Source organism: Mirounga angustirostris, unplaced genomic scaffold (genome assembly GCF_029215605.1).
Source record: "Mirounga angustirostris isolate CCGP_5_RB_7025 unplaced genomic scaffold, mMirAng1.0.hap1 SCAF_14, whole genome shotgun sequence".
Taxonomy (NCBI): domain Eukaryota; kingdom Metazoa; phylum Chordata; class Mammalia; order Carnivora; family Phocidae; genus Mirounga; species Mirounga angustirostris.
Genome location: NW_026991722.1, coordinates 60569342 through 60594852, shown reverse-complemented (window position 1 = coordinate 60594852; position 25511 = coordinate 60569342). Strand labels below are relative to the sequence as shown.

Sequence of the window (25511 nt, the reverse complement as noted above, 5' to 3'; positions counted from 1 at the left end):
GCCTGCTTCTCCCTCTGCCTGCCCCTTCCCCTGCTTGTGCGCTCTCTCTCTGTCAAATAAATAAATAAAATCTTTAAAAAAAATAGAAGAGGGTACAGTCTATGTGAATACTGTCATTGCCAGTAGCAGTGAGCAAATCTGGAGACCTTGGTCTGCACCACAGCTTTCTAAGAGAAAGCCCACACAGGGGCCAGATCCAGATCTGTTGTGATACATGTGGATTTTAATATCCGAGGCTAACTAAACTCTTAAGTATTTTCTTAGTTTACAGGCAGTAAAAAGCTAAACAAAACTAAAATGGACTCTCCAGATTGGATAGAGTTTGGGCCTCTGAGTCATAGCAAAATAGTCCGCAAAGAGAGTGAGTAGTGGCATATATATTCACTGATCCTCCCTTTGTCCCGTCTGTCAGTCTGTGTTCATTGACGTCTTTACACCTTTCTGCCTGAGGCCCAATCTGTTGTGCTCCAAAAACAAAATGATAAACGATCTAATAAGCAGCAAAGCCTTCTTTGCCATCAAGAGGGGCATCGGAAGGCAAACTCAGTTGTTAATTCTTTCATTCATTTTACCCATTCACTCATTCAGTAAATAATTAACTGAATACTTGTTGATTGAAACCATAAAGTATTAGTCCTGGCAAAAACCTTTTACCAGTTGAATTTTATAGTTTGAGATGTTGAGGCTCAGACAGCTGTAATGATTTGCATGTGGTTATAGAGCATGTAAACGGATCAGCAAGGTCCTGACTCAGGTCTCCAAGTCCCTCATGCACCTTTCACCTTATTACAGGCTCGGTCTTTCTTACTCCCACAGTGAACTCTGCAGACTGGCCTGGTCTGACGTGCAGCTGATTTATTCCAAGCCTTGGCAACTATGATCTTAAGATTCTTTGGAGGAGTAGGGTCACATTCAATATAAATGTGATTTATCTTTAAGAATTCCAGAATTTTAACAAAGCAATGTTTCTGAGGAATAAAAATGTGTCATCTCATGACCAATGTAATTTTCTCCTGCATTCTTAAGCTTACAATTCCTCTCCTCTCCTCTCCTCTCCTCTCCTCTCCTCTCCTCTCCTCTCCTCTCCTCTTCTCTCCCCTCCTCTCCTCTCCCCTCCCCTCCCCTCCCCTCCCCTCCTTTTCTTTTCTTTTCTTTCTTACAATTCTTTTTTTGAAAATTGTGCCTTTTATTTTGAGATTAGAACTGAGAGTCCCAAGCAGTGTTTATAGCACAGGGAGTTTTCTGTTTACCTTAGGAATATTACCCCTAAATCTCTTGGGCTAGCTGATTAGGTTACTTTTGACCAATCAGATGAAATTTTGCAAAATGTCCCAGTGAAACAAGACTTTCCCTTCTAGGCTACCAACAAGAAGTGTTAGATGTTGGGTACTTTCAGTATAGCCAGTCCTTATGTGTTTGTTATGTGTCATCCAGGGGCTCAAGAAAGCACTATGGGATTTTTTTTTTTTTTGACAAAAAAGCACTATGGGATTCAGAAGTTCCGTATCCTCAAGAAGCAATTTGTCTGCTATTTGGATGATAGAGTGGATGGAGATAATGATAAAGCATTTCTGAAGGCCTGATGTTTTTCTGGGTCTTAAGTGTTGCCTTAGTGTTTCAAAAGCATATGGCAAACAATAACAACAATGTTGAGTGCATCTTCATGTGAACATAGATTATCTGTGGGTTGGCTACTGACATTATTCCTGGATGTGTTCTGTGCATATTTGTGATTCTGTGAGCCATGCTCTACTGTGTTGTTTCTCCAGCTAATTCAGATGGCTATGTGGCTTGAAATGACTATAAGTCAGGGAAACCTGAGTTACAAAATCTCTTTAGTGCTAGAAATATCTCAGCATTCTTTAGTCTTTAGGCTTTGGGATACCCTTCACAATGCCAAATGAAATGAAACATCTCTAACACATTTTGAGAAAGGAGAGAGGACACTCTTGGGTGAGTTTTCTCATGTCCAGTTCTTCAAAATTTATAATGGCAATGTTGAAAACTTTTAAAAATCATGCCTCTAGGTAAAGAAATTGGAGCATAAGAGAGCCACATGATTGATTGAATATCATGAAGCATGGAAGTTGGAGATTTCTTGGTTTCTGCTTACTCCACCTGATTAAGCAGCACATTGTTTTCTGATTATTACATGGAGGATTTACTTTGCAGTAAATGAGGCAGCAATAAGCTGCCTTCTGCTTTGTGGGAGATCAACAGTCCTGATATAAGTTTTTTTATTTGCTACCCTTTTATTGTTCTTTGGTAATTCTGGAGAACAAAGGCCACTGGAGAGAGATCTGGGATCTTTCCAATTCAGGAGACACTAGGAAATTGGATGATGACCAAGGCAGTGGGGACTCCAGTAGATGAATTCTGGGTGTTGGTAAGAATGCTCCTGAGGCAGGTGTGCTTTGTTTCTGGGTCTTGGCCACCCCATCAAAGGAATACTGTGAGCCTTCATTGTTGACCTTTTAATTTTTAAGGTAGACACATGATGAAAGCATAAACCCTAAGTCACTGGTTTAGGTCTTGACAAAGTTACACATTTTTTGATGATCTTTGAAACATTGGAGCATGGGTTGGCATTCCTTGTAATTCAGTTTTATATCCCTTCTATGCTCTGTAGAATTATATCCTTTCTATGGCCTCTGTAGAATTTCCTTTCCAAAAAAGGAAAACTCATCTTTTTATGGACATATTAACTTACCGGAAGAGACATTATTTCTAGGTTGCTGGTGTGAAGCTTTTGCCACATAGACAAACTGTACCTGATCTCATGTGTTAGTTTATGTGTTTGTATGCTTTCTCTAAGTCAGCGTAGTTGGACTGTGGTTATTTTATGGCTTCTGTTTCCCCTGTACCATCTCTGAACAGATACTGAAATTATTTAATTAAACTTAGATATACGAAGAGAACACTTACTTGTATAGAAGTTATGCAGATGTATGCAAATAATGTACAAATGAGTTGGCATGGCTGGACTGGAATACTGTATTACACCAGCCCTTCATTGCCATCATAGAAGAAGAAATACAGGAGTACAGTTGTCTTATTGTTCACTTTTAGATTGAATCACAATTTCAGGATGCTTTTTTTTTTTTTTTAAATTTTATTCATTTAGTCAACAGAGAGAGAGAGAGCACAAGCAGGGGGAGTGGCAGAGGGAGAAGCAGGCTCCCCGCTGTGCAAGGAGCCCGACGCGGGACTCGATCCCAGGACCTGGGACCATGACCTGAGCCGAAGGCAGACACTTAACGGACTGAACCACCCAGGCGTCCATAGGGTGCTTTTTCAAAAAAAAGTGTTTGACTGCCTCACTCTGAAGTCTTGGATGAATGTCACCTTCCTTCATTTTTTTCACAGTGCATGTGAGTTTTTAGGTGTCAGTATTACCTTATTAGTCATTGTCACCTCTTCTGATCATCCTCTAAAGCTACTTTTAAAGTTTATCTTTAAACTTTTTTTTTTAATAGTGCATCTTACCTTGCTTTAAGTTCTAGAAAATCCTATGTTAATGGCACTGTCTGAAGGTAGGCCTGTTTTCTTTAGGGATCTTGTAGGAGTCAGGCTCACAGACTTGTGGGGGCTGGAGGAGTTCTTTAGTACAAGTTCAGTCGTAGCTCTCTCTAAATTTATGGTAAATTGTTTGTGAGGTTGGAATGACAGATTTGTCCTAGTGGTTCTTCTTTTAACCTCTGGCTATTTAAGTTTAATTCTATAAAGTAAGCTGAGAAATGTACATGTTAAATGCTAGTTACTGCCCATGATGAAAGGGCTGGTGATGGTCAAGGTGACTGTCCTTTTGAGGCTGTAGGCTGGGAGCACATCAGAAGGACCTGACCAGAAATGGCTTAAATACGAGATAATTATGATAAATGGTCTCTTCTTAAAAAAGCTTAATCACTCAATCTGAATACATAGCAAGAGATTTTTGTCATCAAAAGGATAAGGTCTGTGGTAGTTCAAAGCTGTTATTAACAGAAAAGCAAGTTGTATCTTTTTCTTTAGAATTGAAAGGGACCAAAGCTATCATATATATTCAAAATCCTCAACTACAAATGAGGAAATACAAGTCAGAGATGTTAAGTGACATGCCCAGAGTCAGACCATGAGTAAATGATGGAGTGAGCCTTGATGTGAGAGCCCCGCACTGCAGCCTGTGCCCCTTTCAGATCTTGTTCTATACCACAGGGTGTGGATGGAGGGTATTGTCAGCTGACGTGAAAATGGTAATTTTGGGGGCGCCTGTGGCTTAGTTGTTGGTTATGCGTCTGACTCTTGATTTCAGCTCAGGTCATGATCTCAGGGTTGTGGGATTGGGCCCTGCATAGGGCTCCACTCTGGGCGTGGAGCCTGCTTAAAATTCTCTCTCCTGCTCCCTCTGCCTCCCCCACCCCCTCTCTCCCTCTCAAAAAAAAAAAAAAAAAAAAAAAAGAAAATGATAATTTTAATGGTTGCTAGGAAAATTCTGGTTGAATACTTTTCACATCATAATTGATGTTAGTGCAGCTTGCCTACTTGTTTGAGTGCCAGCCTCTTGTGTAGAACAGTAAAAAATATTTATCTTTTTCATTTGGTCTTATATTGTTAGAAGAGCTGAGAAATTTTCAGTGTTGTTAATGGGTATAAGAGTGAATTCTCTCAGATTTATTCAGTAGTTGTTAGAAAATGCTCAGGAACAAAAAACACTTTGAGGACTGGCTGGTCAGATTTTAGGGACATACTTAAATATTTTGTTTACAAATGAAAATTAAGCATTTGATTTGTAGGTAAACCCTTCTTGCCCTGGAAGAAATGAGTTATGGAATCTTTGTTTGCAACTGAAGAATTAAGCCAACAGCTTTCCTAAGGGAAGTTGCTTAAACAAAGGAATCAACAGTAGTGAGGCTCCTTGTTGGTGTCTGGACTTTGTAGAAACTCGAGATATTTACTTTACTCTTTTGCTTAGAATTTTCCCTCATACGGTGGCTTGCCCTTGCCATACCAACATATATAACCTCGTGTAATGTGCCCAACATTTTAGAAAGCTGTGATGGCCCTTGTAACTGGGGAAACCTTGGAAGTTGATTCTTCTGTAGAGTACCTATTATAGAATCACTACCCTATCAAGCCATGTGTGTGGAGATCACACACATGGTGCCTGAGCCTGAACCAGGGAAAACCAGGGGCTTCTACGTTTGGAAGCCCAAGTGTGGGCCCAGGGCTCCCTCAGCGTCTCCCCACATGACAGCCTGTAGTTGGGCTGTCATCCAGGACTACCAGGAACATAAAACATAGCTTTACATATCCAAATGCATTGTATGTAAGCTTAAACCTGTGGAAGAAGTGGCATGAATTTTAAAGGCTCACCTGGCACCTTGAAATGTTTAACATCATTATACTCAGTAAGTTATAATGGTTGTGGTTGGTGACGTCCAAGTAGGAAGAAAATCTTCATGTTGTGGTTTCATGCTCTTGAATACCTGGAACAAATGGCATAGCTGCTGTTGCTTAAATACACGTATTCCTATGAGGCCTTCAGACCTTTCCAATAGAAGTAAGCTGTAATGTGTATGTTCATGTGTGTGCTTTTTAAATATTTTTTTAAAGATTTTTTTATGTATTTTTAGGGAGAGAGTGAGTGAGTGGAGGAGGGGTAGAGGGAGAGAGAGACTCCTCAAGCAGACTCCCCACTGAACACAAAGCCCAATGTGGGGCTCGATCCCAGGACCCTGGGATCATGACCTGAGCCGAAGGCAGATGCTTAACCAATTGAGCCACCCAAGCACCCCGAATCTTCTGGAATTCTTAAATATAAGCTTGCATAAAGTAGGGAAAAGGAACTCTGGAAAGCTTGTTCTAGGAATTTAAGGCTGTAGCCCCAAAGTGACCAATACTGATCAGATGGCCCCCTCTGACCATGTGGGGACAGGGGTTTTTGCCTTCCATGTGTCTCTCCAGGAATATCACTGATAACTGACAGGCCCCATTTTGTTTTCTTAAGAAATTATAATAGAACTCATGGAAAGTACCCATTCATTGATATACGTACAGTTTTGATTTGTGACTAACATTTTCTTTCTTAATTTAAAACATTTTTAAGTGATAAAAGTAAAAAAATTTAGGAACAAAGGAAAAGGCAAAAGTCACCTATGGTTTCATTATTTTCATACAACTCTTTTTCTTCCTGTGCATTTCTTTTGTCTTTTAATATTTAAAAAATTTTAAAAATATGTCCTTTCTACAAGGTCATAATCCCATGGCTGTGTGAAAAGTTCATGATCTGTGGAAGCAGACAGACCTGGGTTTGATTTCTGGGCCTACCAATTACTAGTTATGTGACCGTGGGCATGTTCCTTCACTTCTGTGCATTTCAGTTTCTTCATCTGTAAAATGAGCTAACACCTTAAACTCACATAGGATTCTTGCAGGGCTGAAGGAGATACCATACATGAAGTACCTGGCCTTTTGTGGTACACCATTCACTGCTTAACATTCTCTCCTGGGCATTTGCTTTTCATTTGGCTGCATGGTCTGAAAGGAAATTACTGACCTCTTTGGTGAGAGAAGTCCCCAGGTCCCCATGGCTGGCCTTGGGACTGAGTGACTCTGGGGCCCCAAGGGTCTCTGCATCTTGGAGGGGCCTTTGCTTTGCTGACCCGAGGGTGGAGGGGAAGGGGAGGAGTGACACTGTGCTCTTTGGTGTTTTCTTACCCGGTAGAGGTCACACAGCCCTTTTTCTGGTATCCTATAAAGGGCTGGGACAATTCAACCCTCTTTACTGGAGCCTGGTAAACAGAGGGACCAGATTGAAGGGAAGTACCAGTTCCAGTTATTGAAACATGGTTTCCTGAATGCCAGAGCCATGATACTGGTGCCCAAATTTCAAGTCTAACATAGAGTCTCTGCCAGGCCTATCTGTCCTATCTAAGATGATGGCTCGGCCTTTCTTTGATCATTCAGATGAGAAGGAGCAGTTGGGCTAGGATTTGGACTAAAGCTGGCAGTAGAGTGGGAAGTCTCCTATTTGTAGGAGGGCTCCCTGGAGCAGGCATGTAGGGGCACTGTGGAGAGGCCCGGCATAGCCATGGGGGAGCCAGGTGGCTATGGAGGTGCAGCCTCCCTGCTGTTGTTCAGGGGCAGAACTCTGGTCCTAGGGTGAGATAGTACAAGAGTAAGGGGTGATTAGCTTTGATTTATTTATTTTTTTGAAAAGATTTTATTTTTAAGTAATTTCTGCACCCAGCGTGGGGCTCGAACTCAACCCTGAGATCAAGAGTTGCATGTTCTACCAGGTGAGCCAGCCAGGTGCCCCGGTGCTTAGCTTTTAAAGACAGTGGAGACTCCCAGCATTTATCAATGGGAAGCTGGTGTTCAGTAGAATCTGGTAGAAATTCACTGGCCTATTGGGTCTGGGGCAAGGAGCTTGGATAAAAATGCACTTTGATCAGGACATAGCTCTTGGGGTTAGTTTGGCAGTGACAGGACTTGCTGCTGAGCACCTGGGGTGCAGCGGTCTAGTTTAAGTCTGTCCTGCTTCAACTTGGGATTCTTCTGAGGCCTGGACAAGTAGGATTATCAGTGCGCCCTCTTGTCAAATTCTGGGAAAGCAGAAGTCAGTATGTCATGTGTAGTTTGAACGTAGAAGCTTGTTTGAAATTACTCTATTTTTGAAAGTCTGGGGGAAACATCCATGGGATGCCTTCATCATTCCCTCCGAAGTTCAAAGATGGAATACTTAGAGCAGTGATTGTATATAGCATGTAGGTAAGCATCTGAAGTGGACATTTGTAGTTAACAAAAGGGGGTGTTGATTTCCTTTGAAAAGTGAAGATTTTTATAATGCGCCCAGTCCATACAGGGACATCAGAGCGACCTCCACCATCAGCTGTACCCTACTGCTGTGGACAGTGGATGTGTGCGAGCGGCTATGGAAGATGGATCCTGGGCCAGACTCTTTCTGGAAATTAACAAATTTTAAGAGCAGTGGCAGAGCTTTTCAAGTTTATAGTGAGCCTGTTTGATATCTCAAAGTAAAAGCATTTAAAAATCTTTCTTTAGAGTTTTGTTTTTGGAACACCTGCCTCTTCCTCACTGAACCTTAAGTTAAATGGGTAACACGCCCTATCCCCCTCAACCCCTCTGCTTCAGAGGAAGAGAAAGCCCAAATAACTGACTCTGTGGGCCAGATATGTGTGCAGCTGGGACTAGCACTCTTGAGCCAGTCCTGGACTTAAGATTAAAGCCCTTTGTGATGCAATTTTTAGTTTTAAGTGGGGGAGCCAGGCTGCCATGACAGTTACAAGTGAATTTCAGGGAGACATTCAGACTTGTGACCTCCTCATGGATACTGTTGGTGATGTCTGCATTGGTGGTGAAGTGTGTTTTAGGGTCCTCTTGTAGGGGTGTAGAAACAAGGGGGAGTCCAATGCTCCTGGGCTCCTAGAAGATGCTGTTCCCCTCAAAAGAGGGGGTGGGTTGAAAGGTTGCCTACCTGTGTTCACCTGATGCCTGCACAGATCAGCCTTTCATGGTAAAGGGGGCTCTGTGGGCTCTGTCTGGAGAGAAAATGCCTATATTCAGGAGAATAGCTGGTCATAGCCCATCTGGCTCTACCCAGTGTCTGACAAGTTTTTGGCTCCTGAGGAACTCCACCCTTCCCAGCCACAGCTTCTGGTCCTTGCTTATCTCTGGAGAGCCATGGTTTTAAAGCCCAGCCAGTGCTTTCTTGCAGATGGGGCTAATCCAGAGCACAGAGAAGAGACTGTGGCTTTCCTTCCCATGCTCCCACCCACCCTTTCCTGCCTAACTTCTTGAGGCAGAATGGATGATTGTGGTGGGAACCTAAACCCTTGTTGTGGGGCCCTAGCAACAAAAGGGGCAACCTCAGGGTGCCTGGGTGGCTCAGTCGGTTAAGCGTCTGCCTTCGGCTCAGGTCATGATCCCACGGTCCTGGGATTAAGCCCCGAGTCGGGCTCCCTGCTCAGCAGGAGTCTGCGTCTCCCTCTCCTTCTGCCCCTCTCCCCCGCTCATACTCTCTCACGTGTGCATTCTTTCTCTCAAATCAATCAATCAATAAAATCTTTAAAAAGAAGAGGGGCAACTTCTGCTCTGATGGTCTTTTGCCCTAAGGACATGGCGAAGGGAGGTCTTTGGTGCAGGGACCAGTACCTATACTGGGTGGTGTTGCTGCCTCCTGTAGGCCTGTCCCAGTGGAGATGCCTAGAATCATCGTGGCTTATTTTTGGGGCAGGTATGTGAAAATTGGCCATGAAATGAAAACTTGAGTACTCAACAGCAGGATGAGGGAATTTGGTATCTTTATTTCATCTTTATATTATCAGCCACCTTATTCAAGAGTTCCTTCATTGTGTTAACACTAAACAGGATTGTTCAAGTGGGCAAAGGGAATGCATTGTGTTCTATTTTAATGAAGGATTTAGGCTTATGGAGACCTCCATCTGATCTTAAATTTCTCAAGCTGAACACCTCTGATGAGCAGAGATGTGGTGTGGTAAGAAAGGAATTGTGGTGAACTGGGAGCTGGCAACTAGTTGAAGCTCTGAAACCAGTTGCTAACCAGCTGCATTACTTTAAGCAGCTCACATTACAGAGTTTCTGAATACCTGAGGAGTGTGTGTCTTTTCCATGTTTATATCCTTGACATCCAGCATGTGCCTGGAGGGCGTAGGTGCTCAGTGAATGTTTGTCTAACAGTGGAAGGAGAAGGTGGGCCCAGAGCCTAGCCCAGCGTGTGTTCAGAGTTTAGGAGGTGGGCAAAAGAAAAGATTTTCCAGTCAACTGAATTTTATAAATACTGTCTGTTAAGTCCCTTTCTTGCAGATTCTTGTTTATTTATTTATTTATTTGGAGGGGAGGGCAGAAGGAGAGAGAGAGAGAGAAAGAGTCTTAAGCAGGCTCCGTACCCAGTGCAGAGTCCAACGAGGGGCTTGATCTCACAACTCTGAGATCATGACCTGAGCTGAAATCAAGAGTTGGATGCTGACCCAACTGAGCCACCCAGGCGCTCCCCTTTCTTGGAGATTCTTAATGTACCATTGGCATATTGGATGCCGTGAGAAGTCCTGTGGTAAAGAAAACCTGTGTTGTTGAACCCAGAATTTCCTAAACTTATTTGACTCAAGAACACCCTTTGCCTACAGCTCCATGAAGCTGGAGAAACTTTTGCTGAAGCAGAATACGTTGAAGGAGACTTGCTGCTGGAGCATTCTAGAATTTGAGAGTAGGGTTGGGAGGATGGGACATATTTTGGGGGGTAGTAAGGTGATAGAAGGTTGAAGTTTGGGGCGAGAGGATAGGGTAGGGTTAGTCTCTCAACAGGGCTCAGACTCCAGATTTTGAAAGTAAACATTGTAGGGCACACTCTTCATCCACAGCATGAACAGGAATCTCGGGTGAAGTATTTATCTCCTGAGCTGATCTCACACATGCACAGAGAGATTCTCATCTTGTCCTTAGGAAACCTAGCTCAGTGGACAAGAAGACCACGTTTCTGTCATGCTCATGCACTTTTTCTTGTTTTTCTTTTTAGCAGATTGTAAATATCTTGAAAGCAGGACTCTAATCAAAACTCTGTAAAACTCTCCTGGGCATTGTTACTGGTTTTTCGCCTACCGTGGAATAAGTGATGAAGGTGCTAAAAGGCACTGTAGAGATTTGGTTTCCACTGTCCCCTTCCTTCTTCTGTAGGGTCTGAGATGAACACCACTAACAGGGCAAACAGGAGAGTGTCCTGTTGTTCCCTGTCCCAGGTGCGCCTCTCCCCCCCAATGTCAGCTTTGCCAGGTGGGTTTGGCGATGCCTGCCTGTGGACATGCCCCGTGGTCTGCTGCTCTCTACTGATCACCCACTGCTGTCTCTGGGAGCCCATGCCCCACCCCCAGAGTTTCTCTCCAGCCACTCCCCCTCCTAGATAAGTACATATAAATGCGATTATGTTTAGAAGCTGAAGCATTTGAATAAATCAGATGCTTTTGCCCAACCCTAGAATAAAGGCTGTAGTTATTTTAACAACAACAACAAAAATCCTGCAGTCTTCAGCTATTTCTGGATGTAGACTGGTAATTAGCATGCCATTTGTAATTCATTGCTGTCTCGGGCTGTTTGTTTCCTTGTTCCAATGCAGCCCAGTTTGGGAGACTAGGTTTATTTCATTTGGAAATGTGATTTTGTGGAGACCTCTAAAATGCCATCATAAGATTAATGGTTTTCTGTAGCCAAAGTTTGCCAAACCTGGTGTTTGTAGCTCAATTATTAGTTTTCAGCAGCTCTGTGGAGGGGAGTAACAGCTTGCTAGGATGGTATTTAGTTTCCAAGAAAACTGTTAAAAAGCAACTGCTTCAGGAAGGACTGATGCTACCTGAGGTAAGTGATACTTCAGGAGAACAGGTAGTTTGGGGTTAGGTTAAGGAGGCTTTACGCTGTTTTACCTGTTTCAGTGTTATTTATGGGATGTATTTTATGTTTTTAGTTCACATATTAACTCATGTGCATGAAGGCCAAATGCAGAGGAGTGCCTTTTGGAAATTTATACTGCCAGAATGAAAGGAAAATGTTTGCATTTGTTCTTGTAACAGGACAGGCAGGTGAGAAGGCTCCTGGAGACAGTCAGTCCCCCCTGCCCCCCGCCGTGGTCTCTCCCTGGGGACTTCATGCTTGTTCTCCAGCTGCAGAGGGAAAGGAGGAAAATATGCAGTTGCTGTTTCTGTTTTGGAGTACTGGGACCTGCTGCTGGTTGTAAAATGAGAACTTGGCCATGGTCCAAAAGGAAAGCTTTTGGTTCCTTCTTTTTAGAAAGATTTATTGGGGGGTAGTCTTTAATGAATAGACTGATTCTCTACATTTCTCCTGCAGTGTAAGGCTGTCTGACTTTGGCTGCTCAGTTGACCCTGTAGTTGCCAACAGTAAAGGCACAAGTGCGGCATAAGGAGAGCGTGTGTGGAACTACACACCGTACGTGGTCTTGATGCCTGCCTGGCCATCTTGGCGTTACCCGTGCATCTTCTCATATCCACTGAAGGGGAAGTAGATTAACTTTGCCCTCTAAGGACTTAGCTTTTGATGAAGGAAAAAGGAGTTATTCTATATGTGAGCTAAATTTTTCTGAACTAACTCTCCTGCTCCTCATTTCCCAAGATGATACAAAAGAAGGAAGCTAAAACAAGACAAAACAAAATAAAGCACTTTTGTGAATAGAAAGCACATGTGTTGTTCCAATGGCTCTCTTGATTAAAGGGTTTAAATAGATGAGCACTAGGTTCTAAAAGAAAAGAATTAAAGTGGTTCTAATTGCTCTATAAGATACGATGATAAGAAGGAACTCGCTTAAATTGTACAGAGGCCAAGCAGTCTTGCAAAAACTATGGCCTGAAATGTTTGAGAGTGCAGTTTATCACCAGGGAAAGTCATTTCTGGAAAGTTTTAGGATGTAAAAGTAAACAGCTGGAAAAATTTGAGTATAGTTCTGTACTGTGCAAGGATGCATCCAGGTACCTCCATCCAGGCGGGTCGTCTTGGACCCCAGAGTCTTTCATGCCAGGACCCGTGGGTGGCTTTGTGGCTTCCATGCTCAGCTCCAGTCTTGGTTGATGTTGTCAAAGGCATTGGACCTTAGATACCCCTGGAGGTCTGGCACAGTGCAGGCTGTGGGTCAGACCACCTAGGCAAGAGTTGGGGAAGAGGCTAGGGAGGGTGGTTGTCTTTCATACTCACCCCTATGCAAGTACCAACCAGCTATTCTCATTTGATTAACCCAAGAGGTTTCAGCTCTTTCAGGTTTATGTAGTGCAGTTTTAGGACAATGGATTCCATGTGTTTTATTTCAAATTATGATATTCAAGAATAATTTCTGTTTTCTGAAATTCCTTGTCCTAGAAACAGGCTTGAGGATAGAGGATTGGTTAGCTAAGTACCGTGAGGAAATATTAAGGATCCCCTGAGAATGGGGAGGGGTAAATGATGGAGGAGACAAAAAGATCATCTGAGGAAAGTGGACGCACAGTCTTCTTATGCGTCAGCTTGCTGATAATGGAATCTGGTATGAAAGACAACTGTAATATCATGTTTAAAAACTATTATTATTATTACTTTTTTTATTAGGTAATATTATATGGTTCAAAATAAAATCAATTATCAAAAGGTATTCATTCAGAAGTCTACTTCTGTCTACTCTGTCCCCATAATCACTGTTATTGTTTCTTATATATCTTCCTAGAATTTCCTTATATATTTATAAATAAATTTGAAAATATATTAATCATCACCACCCTCTGTCTATCCAAAAGGTCTCATACCCATTTTCTTGCACCTTGCTTTTCATGCTTAATGTGTCTTGGAGATCCTTCCATATCAGCATATACAAAGCTTCCTTCCTCCTCATCCCTTCTTTCTCCTTTCCTCCCCTCCCCTCCCCTCCTGTTTAGAGATGCCTGGTGTCCCATTTAATACATGTGCCATAATTTATTGAACCGGTCATTCCTCTACTGATGAACATTTGACTTATTTCCAAATTTGCTTATACAAACAAATTACAATGAATAACGTATTTCATTGCACTTAATCACATGCAGTCATAACCTTAAGGATAAATTCCCAGATTTGGAATTGTTAATTCAAAAGAGTATATGCATTTGTAGTTTTGACTGACATTGCACACCCCATCAGCAGTGGGTGAAGGTGCATGTTTTACCACATTCTTAGCAATAGACCATGTTACCACATTTTGGGAGTTTATCAAAAAGATAGGGGGAAAGTGGTATCTAAATGTAGTTTTAACGTACATTTCTATTACTGTGAGGAGTTGTGCATCTTTCGTGTGATTGTGCGAGCCCTTTCTATTCGTGGATTGTACTTTTTTTTCTCATGGATTTCTAGGAGCATTTTGTATATTAGGGAAGTAGATTTTGTGATAAAACTTGCAAATACTGTTTTGAAGTTTTTGTCATTTGTCTTTTAACTGATTTTTACCAGGCTGAAATTTCTGATGTTTATGTGGTTATATTTATCATTCTTTCTTTTGTGGCTTCTGGATTTTGAGTCACAGTTAGGAAGGAATTTCCAACTTGGCTGTAGAACCACAGTGTTGTTTAGGATTAACTGGTTTTTGAAATTCTGTTGGTTTCTGTTTCTAAAACCTAAAAATAACAGTTTATTCAAATTATATTTGCTTTTTGTTTTGTGTAATTTGCTTTTGTCCTTTCTTCTTGACTTTATTTAATATATTTACTACATTTTTCCATTTCCCATAACTGGAAAGAAATTTTAATTGCCACCCAAAGTGTAAAATGAAGGGCATGCTCTCAGTGGGGTGTATTAGATGTGTAGAGCTGTGAGTGGTGCTTCCTGGAGGGACCATGCACTGTCACGGAAGGGAAGTAGGGTGTGGCTCTGAGTGTCAGTCTAGAGTGCCTCAGAATACTGGTAACAAGTACCCATCAAGTAGCCTCGGGAATTCTTGAGTTGGATGAGGATGATCTGGCCAATGAAAATAGAACTCCAGATATGTCGTTTTCTATTCGTTCTGGTTCCCAGTTTCTCTTGCAAGCCAAGCCTGTTATGTTTATTACTTACAATTCTATTTTTCTCTATGTGAGTTTACTGAGGATTTGGGGGTTGGTTCATGGGGAGGAGTCTGATATGATACATTACCCCATCTCCTATGGTCTCCATAGTACTCAGTATTCATGTGGTAATGACGTTAAAGACCTTAAAAAGACAAATTAGGTCCGTCAGTTAACTTAGACCTTTGTGAGTGATATTGTGATTTATAAGATATATATATATATTTGGTTATTCAGATGACCAAAATATATTTCTTATATATATTTGTCTTTGTTTATAATTCATGGTTCACAGCTTATAAAACCCTTGGAATTTCCTAAGCATTGAGAGTGATAAAAGGTGTTATTTGTTATGTTAATGAGTAAGCTTTTGAAAAGCACTTAAGGATGGGGATGCTGGTTGCCAATGGAGCCAACCTGGTGATTAGAGGGTTGGAACTTTTAGTTCCACTCCCTGACCTCTAGGGAGGGGAGAGGGGCTGGAAGTTGACACAGTCGCTAATGGCCAATATTTAATCAATGTAATGTATGTAATGAAGCCTTCATAAAAATTCCAAAGGACAGTGTTTGGAGAGCTTCCAGGTTGGTGAATACCGAGAGATTGGGGAGAGTGTAGCACCTGGAAAGGGCTTGGAAGCTCTGTGCCCTTTCCCCACACCTTGTCGAATGCATCTCTTCCTTCTGGCTGTTTCTGAGTTACATCCTTTTATAATGAAATGATAATCTAGTAAGTAAGATATTTCTCTGGGTTATGTGAGCCACTGTAGCAAATTAATGGAATCTGAGGAGGAGCTTCTGGGAACCTCTGATTTTATAGCTAGTCAGTCAGAAGTACTGATAACAACCTGGATTTGTGACTGGCATCTGAAATCCAAGGAGGAGGTTGTGGGAACCTCTTCTGTATAGCAGTTAGGTCAGAAGGACAGGTAACAACCTGGGCCCGTGACTGGCCCTGAATTGGCAGGGGAGAACAGTGTTGCAGGACTGAGCCCCTTACCCTGTCGGATCTGATGCTATCTCTGGGTAGATAGCATCAGAATTCAGTTGAATTCTCCTTGGACACCCTGTTGGTGTCTGAGAATTGCTTCGTTGTGTGAGGGACCCATCCCCGCGTGCACACACACATTAGAATTGTTCTCAGAACAGCAATTTTACCTTGATCACTTAGAATAAGATCTTATATATGATCCATCTTTGTGGAGTAAGCATTTTCTTTGACTTGGGAGATGGGGTGAAAGTGGGGTCTGAGGGATACTGGGAGTGATACAGGAGACACGGAAAAGAGGGACTTTGGGATGACTGTATTTAAGACTGAAAAATACCAGCTAGTCTGATGTCTAGCTTTCTGAAAAATTATTTGTTGAGGATTCAGCCTGTCCCTGCTGGAGCTGTTACCAGCTTATACTGGGTATTATTTTTGTCAACTACAGTAAGTCTGTCTTGTCTGTTAGCATTCTGTTCTAACTGTATATCATTTTAAGCAAATGAAGGTGACTTTTCAGCATTAGGCCTTGAATTCCTGCCATTGGACAGCCTCGGCTCAATTCTGTACACAGTTTAGTCTTGGCTGTGTGGTTTCCAATTACATAGGTGTCGTTGAGCAAGCCTGTGGTTTATCCTCTTCTTCCTCCTCTTACTCCCTTCTTCTTGCTATCCTTTAGCATTTCTCTGTTGGTAAGCAAATTTAGGTAAAGTCAGTAAAATTCAGGATGGGTGATTTTGCTAAGGAAAGCACTCTAGGCAGCAGCAAATTTTTAGGGCTCGGTGGAGGAAGAGATGCTGCAAGGGTGTCAGAGGCCATTGATGGTCAGAGAGAGACTGGGAGAGTGGAGTCCTGGTAACTGTGGAGGGGGACAGGCAGGGGCTGTTGGAGCATCAGATGCTGCTGAGAGGTCATAGAAGACAGCGACTGAAAGATGCGCATTGGATCTGGAAATTAGGAGGGCACTGGAGAGTTTTGCCAGAGCACTTTCAGAAGCCTGGCTGTGGGATGAAAAGTGAACATTCTGCTCAGTTTCGGAGTTCCTTCCTCACAGACACTGTTGAATGGAAAGGCTGACCCATGGGAGACCATTGTTTATTTAAGATAATCTGTGCTATATGAACTATTGCATAAATTATCACAAAGTTGTCATTATTAGATCTGCTGGTGTGATATAAAGTGCCCATGTGACTTAACTTCCGAGCTCTTGCCAAACATGAAGTTTTTTTAAAGTTTTAATTTAAATTCCAGTTAGTTAACTGTAATATTAGTTTCAGGTGTACAATATAGTGATTCAACATTTGCATACATCACCTGGTGCTCATCACAAGTGCCCTCCTTAATCCCCATCACCTATTTAATACATCCCCCCACCTCTCCTATGGTAACTATCAGTTTTTCTCTTTAGTTAAGAGTCTGTTTCTTGGTTTGCCTTTCTCTCTTTTATTTTTTCTTTGCTAGTTTGTTTTGTTTCTTAAATTCCACATATGAGTGAGATCATATGGTATTTGTCTTCCTCTGACTGACTTATTTCACTTAGCATAACACTCGTTAGCTCCATCCATGTTATTGCAAATGGCAAGAGTTCATTCTTTTTTATGGCTGAGTAATACTCCATTGTGTGTGTGTGTGTGTGTGTGTATACCACATCTTAATCCATTCATTTATTGATGGACACTTGGGCTGTTTCCGTAATGTGGCTATTGTAGATAATGCTGCTGTAAACATAGGGGTATAATTATCCCTTTGAATTAGTATTTTTGTATTCTTCGGGTAAATACCCAGTAGTGTGAAGCTGGATCTAGGGTAGTTCTATTTTTAACTTTTTGAGGAAATTCCTTACTGTTTTCCAAAGTGGCTGCACCAGTTTGCATTCCCACCAACAGTGCAAGAGGGTTCCCCTCTCTCCATATCCTCGCCAACACCTGTTGTTTCTTGTGTTGTTGATTTTAGCCATTCTGACAGGTGTGAGGTGGTATCTTATAGTTTGGATTTGTATTTCCCTGATGATAAGTAATGTTGAACATCTTTTCGTGTATCTGTTGGGCCATATGTATGTCTTCTTTGGAACACTTCTATTCATGTTTTCTACCCATTTTTTAACTGAATTATTTGTTTTTTGGTTGTTGAGTTTTATAAGTTCTTTATATATTTTTGATACTAACCCCTTATTGGATATGTCATTTGCAAATATCTTCTCCATTCCTTAGGTTGCCTTTTAGTTGTTTTTTTTTAAAGATTTTATTTATTTTATCTTATTTTTTAAAAAGATTTTATTTACTCATTTTGAGAGAAAGAGAGACAAAGAGGGCACAAGCAGGGGGAGAGGCAGAGGGAGAGGGAGAGGCAGACTTCCCGCTGAGCTAGGAGCCTGACGTGGGGCTTGATCCCAGGACCTGGAGACCATGACCTGAGCTGAAGGCAGATGCTCAACCATCTGAGCCACACAGGCGCCCCTATTTATTTATTTTAGAGATAGAGCGTGGGAGTGGAGGGGAGGGGCAGAGGGAGGGGGAGAGAGAGAATCTCAAGCAGACTTCGAGCTGAGCATGGAGCCCAGTATGGGGCTCGATATCATGATCCTGAGATCATCATGGCCTGAGCTGAAATCAAGGGTCGGTTGCTTAACCGACTGAGCCACTCAGGCCTCCCAGTTGCCTTTTAGTTTTGTTGATTGTCTCCTTTACTGTGCAGAAGTTTTTTATTTTGATGTGTCCCAGTAGTTTATTTTTCTTTTTGTTTCCCTTGTGTCGGGAGACATATCTAGAAAGAAGTTGCTACAGCTGATGTCAAAGAAGTTATTGCTTCTGTTCTCTTATAGGATTTTTATGGTTTCAGGTCTCACATTTAGGTCTTTAATCCATTTTGAGTTTATTTTTGTGTATGGTGTAAAAAAGTGGTCCAGTTTCATTCTTTTGAGTGTTGCTGTCTAGTTTTCCCATCACCATTTGTTGAAGAGACTGTCTTTTTTCTACTGGGTATTCTTTTCTGCTTTGTCAAAGATTAATTGACCATATATTTGTGGGCTCATTTCTGGGTTTTCTATTCTGTTCCATTCATCTATGTGTCTGTTTTGTGCCAGTACCATACTGGCCAAACATAACATTAAAAAAAAAAAAAAGTTTCTATTTGTGATTTATCAGGATACCCAGAAGTGAATTTGGTGTGTGTGTGTGTGGGGGGCGTTATGCCTTTTTTTTCTTTTTAAGATTATTTATTTATTTTAGAGGAAGAGAGAGAACAGGAGGGGCAGAGGGAGAGGGAGAGAGAATCTCAAGAAGACTCCATGCTGAGCATGGAGCCCAAGGCAGGGCTCCATCTCACGACCCTGAGATCATGACCTGAGCTGAAACCAAGAGTCGGATGCTTAACATACTACACCACCCAGGTGCCCCTTATTGCCTTTCTTTGTGATTTGAATCCATATGGCCTTCATTCTACAGGGTCCACCTTCTCCAAAGAATTATATTACTGAACTTAAAACTACTGATAGAATGATAATGTGATTACTTAAAGATGCACAAAAACTCATAGAATGATAATGTGATCACTTAAAGATGCACAAAAACTGATAGAATGATAATGTGATCACTTAAAAGAAATATAGAGCTAGATAAATGGCCAAGATGATAGTGCTTTTGATCTGCAGACTGGCATTACCCACTTCTTTCAAACTAGAACGAAGACAGGAGATGCTGTTAGGCCTGCTTGGGCTTTCAGTCAGGGGAAAGATAAGAGTAGGACTGTGTTTGCTCTAATAACCAGAAGAAAACCTAACCCTTTCCATGGCCAGGGAGCACTTCAGGGTTTTTTTTTTGTTTTTTGTTTTTTGCTCTTATTACATTTGATTTGCTTATAGAGTTTGCCATTCATTTGTTCATTCATTAATTCAACATTAATCCAACTAACATTTTGTGATATGTACAATGTGGGGAATGTCATGGTAGAAAAAAATATATATAGGTAGAAGACACAGTCCTTGCTCTCAGAGACTTTACAGTCTGATCTGATCAGAGAGGCCATTAGCACTGGAGTGGAATGACCAGTAAATTCCCCCTGAGGGAAGGTTAGAGGGGGCAGCCTCAGCTGGCCCTGTGGCTTTCTTATCCCCTAGATTCCTCTTCTACATGTGCTCCTGACCTGAGTTCCTTGTCACTGGGTCTGAGGTTTCCAGGTTTCCTTCCCTGTTTCTGTCTGGAATAACAGCTTCCAGATGGGTTTTGATCTTCAGTTTTGTGTTTTGGCATGTTTTGGTTTGTATTACTTACAGTAGACAGTCTGAGAAATATTATTTTTTAGTTCTGAAGTTACCTTATTTACTTTTGCTTATTTTTTAATTTTACTGGAGAAACTTTGCAGAGTTAAGCTTTCCTTAAGAAGATGATTTGGTGTTTTGGAAAGATGTAGGTTTTGATAGAAATAGAAGTTCAAATTCCTATTCCACCCTTAGCATTAATTACTATGGCCTTAGACAAACTATTTAACTCACTGAGCCTCTGTTCCCTGCTCTACAAAATGAGGAGAACGATACCTACCTGGAGGGCTGTTAGAAAGATAAGGACAGGGCGCCTGGGTGACTCGGTTAAGCGACTGCCTTCGGCTCAGGTCATGATCCTGGAGTCCCTGGATCGAGTCCCACATCGGGCTCCCTGCTTGGCAGGGAGTCTGCTTCTCCCTCTGACCCTCCCCCCTCTCATGTGCTCTCTCTCATTCTCTCTCTCTCAAATAAATAAATAAAATCTTAAAAAAAAAAAGATAAGGACAAATTAAAAGCTTTGACTGTTACTGGGGAAGGTAGAGGATCCGTGTGACCTTTCTTATTTTATATTTCAAATTCATTCATTCATTCATTCATTCATTCATTCATTCATTCATCTGTCCATTTTACTGTTGAGTTAGGGTTTATTGAGTGCTTCCCATATGCCAAGATTTGTGGTAGGTGGGTCACAAATACAAATAAGATTCCATCCTGGGAGCACCTGGGTGGCTCAGTCGTTAAGCGTCTGCCTTTGGCTCAGGTCATGATCCCAGGGTCCTGTAATCGAGCCCCGCATCAGGCTCCCTGCTCAGCAGGAAGCCTGCTTCTCCCTCTGCCACTCCCCCTGCTTGTGTTCCCTCTCTCGCTGTGTCTCTCTCTGTCGAAATAAATAAATAAAATAAATAAAAATTAAAAAAAAAAAAGAAAGGCATAACCCCCCCCCCACACACACACACTACTCAGGGGGCTGACTTTCAGTCTTGTCAGGATGGGGCAGCAGAGCCCACTCAGAGCCTTCTGATACTCTGCCTATAGATCCATCCTTACGTGAGAGAATACTTGTGTGTTCTGGAAGCAGCACTGAGAGGGTGATGTGGTGGGGGTGGTGGCAGCAAGAAGCTCTCATGTCCGTCAATTCTCTTTGATGTCATCAGCTCTCTTCCATTGGACTCTCAGGGACCATTATTCTTCGGGCCATTGGTAGCACCACTTTCATTGGCCAGCAGAGCTGACTTTTACCCCAGTTTCATCCTCAAGAGTGCAAATCACACTGAATGATGTTTTCAGTTGGTTATTACAGTGTGCCCAGGTGAGATTTTAAAATAACTTTTATGGAGGTCTTTGGAGGTGAATACATTAGGGACTGTGAAAACGGGCAATGCCTTCTGGTTTCCTTGTCTTCCTGTTTAGGAAAGATGGTAGATTAGCTGGGATGTAGAGGAACTACTCCCAGGCCTGACTAGAAGGAGTCCTACATATTCAGGTTGCTTTGGAAAAATCTCCTGAGTCATCCAGGCTGCCCTTGGCTAACCTGAAAAATAAAAATCCAGAGGAGGGGGTGGCGCCTGGGTGGCTCAGTCGTTAAGCGTCTGCCTTCAGCTCAGGTCATGATCCCAGGGTCCTGGGATCGAGCCCCGCATCGGGCTCCCTGCTAGGCGGGGAGCCTGCTTCTCCCTCTCCCTCTCCCCCTGCTTGTATTCCCTCTCTCGCTGTGTCTCTCTCTGTCAAATAAATAAACAAAATCTTTAAAAAAAAAAAAAAAAATCCAGAGGAGGCTATATACTTTAAGGAACTATAGGAAAGCACCATTAAAAAAAATAAATTCAAAGTTAAACTACTGCATGATTTTCCTCTTAAAGTTATATGAATGAGATACCTTAAATAATTATAATTATAAGACCAGTGGGGAGAACTCTTCCTAAGCCTCAGGTGCATTATATGTCTTATGTTTTGTTTAAGCCTAGAGCTTAAAAGAGACAAAGAGACCGTAATAAACTAATATAAAAGAAACACAAGGTTCTATTTGTGTGTGAATTTCCTTTTTTTTTTTACCTTTGATCTTTTTACTGATTGTTAACTATAGGAAGGGGTTGATCTGCTTTGTGTTCAGCTGTGGGGCTTGATCTACATATGTAAGCATTTTTGGTGATGAAGTGCTAAAGAGGGCCTCCTGCTTCATAGAATTTGGAGGTTACTAGAGAGGATCTGTTATTTTGTTCATTTTCTGCTATCTCTAGTCTTTGGAAGAAAGGACAAGCTTGCAAAAACTTTTTGTGTCCTTATTTTCGCAGAGACCTGTGTGAATCAGCACATAATGTATGGCCACCCAGTCTGGGTTAGGATGGAGGCTGGAGTCAGTTATACCCTAGCCCTGTGACACAGCCAGCTACCTGGCAGCCCCATGCCTCAGCGGGGTGGTCATAAGGGAGTGGTTATGGGCTGCAAGTACCATTCACATGTGCCCTTGACCGTTTTTCTTCTTGTGGCAAGAGAGCAAGTTTGGGTTGTTTTTATCTCTGTGGTGAACCCGATTTCCCTGTGATAAACAGTTGTTTAAAGGACTGTCTTCCCCCCGAAGTCTTCCCCACAGCGGGAACGGGAAGTTAGTCTCCTTGGCATTCGCATGCATTTCATTTGAACAAGAACATTTTGCACCTGTTGATGTACTTACTGCTTTTTAATTGTTCACAGCTGTTTTCTTTCTTTTTTTTTTTCTCTCATCGAAATTGTAAGGACGTTGAGGACAGTGATGGTTTCTGCCTGTTTTTGCCTTTGCTCCCTTTAGCTCATGCTAGTCCGCATGCCCGTTTTCTTAAACCAACCCTGTACAGGGGTGGGCTGATCCTCTCCTCCCCTGAATGATATTTCAGTGCTAGGGTTGAGAAAAATCATTTCTCTTTGCAGTTTCTTTTTGTGTTTTAGAAGTCAGAAATGGAGGGAAGCAAGAGGAAATTATTACTCTATTGTGAATTAGGTGCATCCAAAAAATATCTTCCCACTGCTCTCAGCCCATCTTTTAGTAATATCTCCTGAAGAAATTTAGCACAGAGTCAACGTTTAAATGTCTATTTTGAATTTGGGAATCAGTGGGGCTTAAGGAGAAATATCTTGGTATAATTTATGGGGGTTTTGGCAAATTTTCTAACATACTGGGATTTCTCAGTCACCAAGTAGTAGATTAGAAAGGACACTTGAAAAGAAACTATTTTAAAATTTTTAAAATTCCAGTATAATTAACAGTGTTGTATTAGTTTGAGGTGTACAATGTAGTGATTCAACAATTCTATACATTACTCAGTGCTTATCAAGGTAAGTGTACTCTTAATCCCCTTACCTATTTCATCCATCCCCTCCCACATCCCCTCTCTAGTAACCACGAGTTTGTTCTCTGTATTTAAGAGTCTGGGTTTTGTTTGTTTGTTTGTAAAAGAGACTATTTTTGACCTAAGAATGTTTTATGAATTAGAGGTAGCAAAGGGCTCTGGAAAAATGGTAGTTGTTTTTATATTGTTAAACCATGTCAGATAATTTATTTAGAAAGTGCTCTTTTAATTTTAACACTTTTTGTGATGTGGCTATTACTCTTGTAGTAATATGTGTGTATAAGGGATAAAAATGACTTAGCTTTATTTTAAATATTAACATTAGAAACCTCACATTTGTTGAAAAAGTGTTATCAACTAGAATTAAACAGTAGTCCCCATTGGCCCAGTGCATTTGAAAACTGCTCTGGTGATAGTTAAACATGGCAGGTGAGTGCTACATATTTTGGAGGTGACCATGAAAGCAGTTGTTTAACTTCCTGTCAGAAGGTTGACCTATGTATCTAATCAGTAGACCCTTGGAGTGCCTGGGTGGCTCAGTCAGTTAAGCGTCAGACTCTTGATTTCGGCTCAGGTCATGATCTCAGGGTTGTGATCTCAGGGTCATGGGGCCGAGACCCCTGTGAGGCTCAGAGCTTAGCAGGGAGTCTGCTTGAGAATCTCTCTCTCCCTCATCCTCTGCCCCCTCCTCCTCGTACACATGCATGTGCTCTCTTTCTCAAATAAATAAATATATCTTTAAAAAAAAAAAGTAGACCCTTTTCTAGGTGGTGTGCATAAGCTGACTCTCTGTAAACCAGGAGAGCTGCTCTCCCTCCCACGTGTGCTCAGAAGGTCTCAGGTCATTGGCTTAGAGGAGGAAAGCTCTACCTCTTTTCTCTTGGGTAGTTCCATAGGCCGTAAGAGTTCTTAATGAGGCATCATGCCTTCAGAACACAGGATTGCAGCCTCCCAGGTCCCATATAACTCCCCTATCCATGATGTGTAATGCTGGCCTTGCGGCCAGGTGTGTGCCCTAGCATGTATAGCACAGGGGCTTCACTAACGGGAAATAGCAGTTGGGAAGAATGGACCATCGGGTTGTGTGCCCTGAAGTCCATGGGGGAAGAAGAAGCCTTGCTTGAAGGCTTGTAAACCAGGCAAGTCCCTCCACCCCAACATTTCATACATGTGAACCAGGCTGCCTCCATCTATGAAGTTCTTCTTAGAAAGCCCTGGGTAACATATAGATAACTGACCACTTGAGTAACCCTGCTTTTTCCTTCCTGTTCTTTAATTCCTACTCTTAAGTCTTAAATTTGCCAATAAAGAGTAAACCCATGAAATCCTAAGCTACCCCACTCTCAGACCCTAATAAAGGCAGAGCTCCCTTTCTCTCTACTTCTGACTTTGCTGTGTGACCCTCAGGCCTGCCATGTACCCTCCAGGATCTTTGAGTAGTAAATCTTGTTTTCCAGAGTTCCCTGATGGTTTTTTGCTTAGGTGCATTTTGCAGTCATAATCGGAACCATAAGGCCCTGTCAGCTTGCCACAAGTAGTATGGCGCAGGTGAGTGCCTCAGGCATTCCTAGCCAACAGTATCTTTTGAGGTTCCTGCACTCAATTCCGAACTGGATGTATGTGTGTGTGTGCATGCAGTCCCCATCAGTAGGGTGTCCAAGAATTCAACTCAATTTTGATGCTACCCAGAGATAGTATCAGATTCCACTGGCTAAGGGTACAGTCCTATAAGACTGCCTCCCCAACCCCCTTCAGATGTCAGTTGTAAGCCCCAGGCTGTTTGTTACCTGTGCTTCTGACCAGCTGGCTACAGATTGGGGGATCCAAGGACCTCCTTCTTAGGTTCAAATAATTTGCTGGAGTGACTTATAGAAAGAACTCAGGGAAACACTTCTGTTTACCAGTTTATTAAAGGATATAATAAAGGATACAATCAATAGCCAGAAGAAGAGACATACGAGGGCAAGGTCTCAAACAAAAGGAGTCTCTGTCCTCATGGACCCTGAGCCTGGCTCAGTGACATATGGAAGCATTCTGGTTCCCCAGCCATGGAAGCGCTCTGAAAAAGGGACTAAAAAGGCTGTCCTCTTGGGTTTTATTATATAGTCATGATTAACTAAGTCACTGGCCATTGGCTGATTCAACCTTCAGCCCCTCTCCCTCCCTGGGGGTCATGGGGTGGGGTGCACTGAAAGTTCCAATCCCTCAGAATCAGGGATTCTCCTGGCAACCAGCCCCTGCCCTTGGGTGGATTTCAGAAGTCACCTTTATTAATAATAAGATACCCTTTTCACCTTCATGGCTCTGAAGCATTTTCAGGAACTATGGGTGAAGACCAAATATATTTGAGAAATGTATTTTGACCAAATATATATTTCTTATAAGTC

At 42.1% G+C, this 25511-nt stretch overlaps 1 protein-coding gene across 22 annotated transcripts in view; it reads left to right on the top strand.

Annotated features, from left to right (window-relative positions):
• The window catches only part of LDLRAD4 (low density lipoprotein receptor class A domain containing 4), a 434307-nt gene that overhangs the window by 70576 nt on the left and 338220 nt on the right, over positions 1–25511 (top strand). For 3 of the 22 annotated variants that reach the window (XM_064577953.1, XM_064577943.1, XM_064577949.1), the window contains one exon: positions 3125–3371. The exons of the other annotated variants lie outside the window; for them this stretch is intronic. The gene's annotated coding sequence lies outside the window, so the exon portion shown is untranslated. The remainder of the gene's footprint in view (positions 1–3124; positions 3372–25511) is intronic. 22 annotated transcript variants of the gene reach the window in all.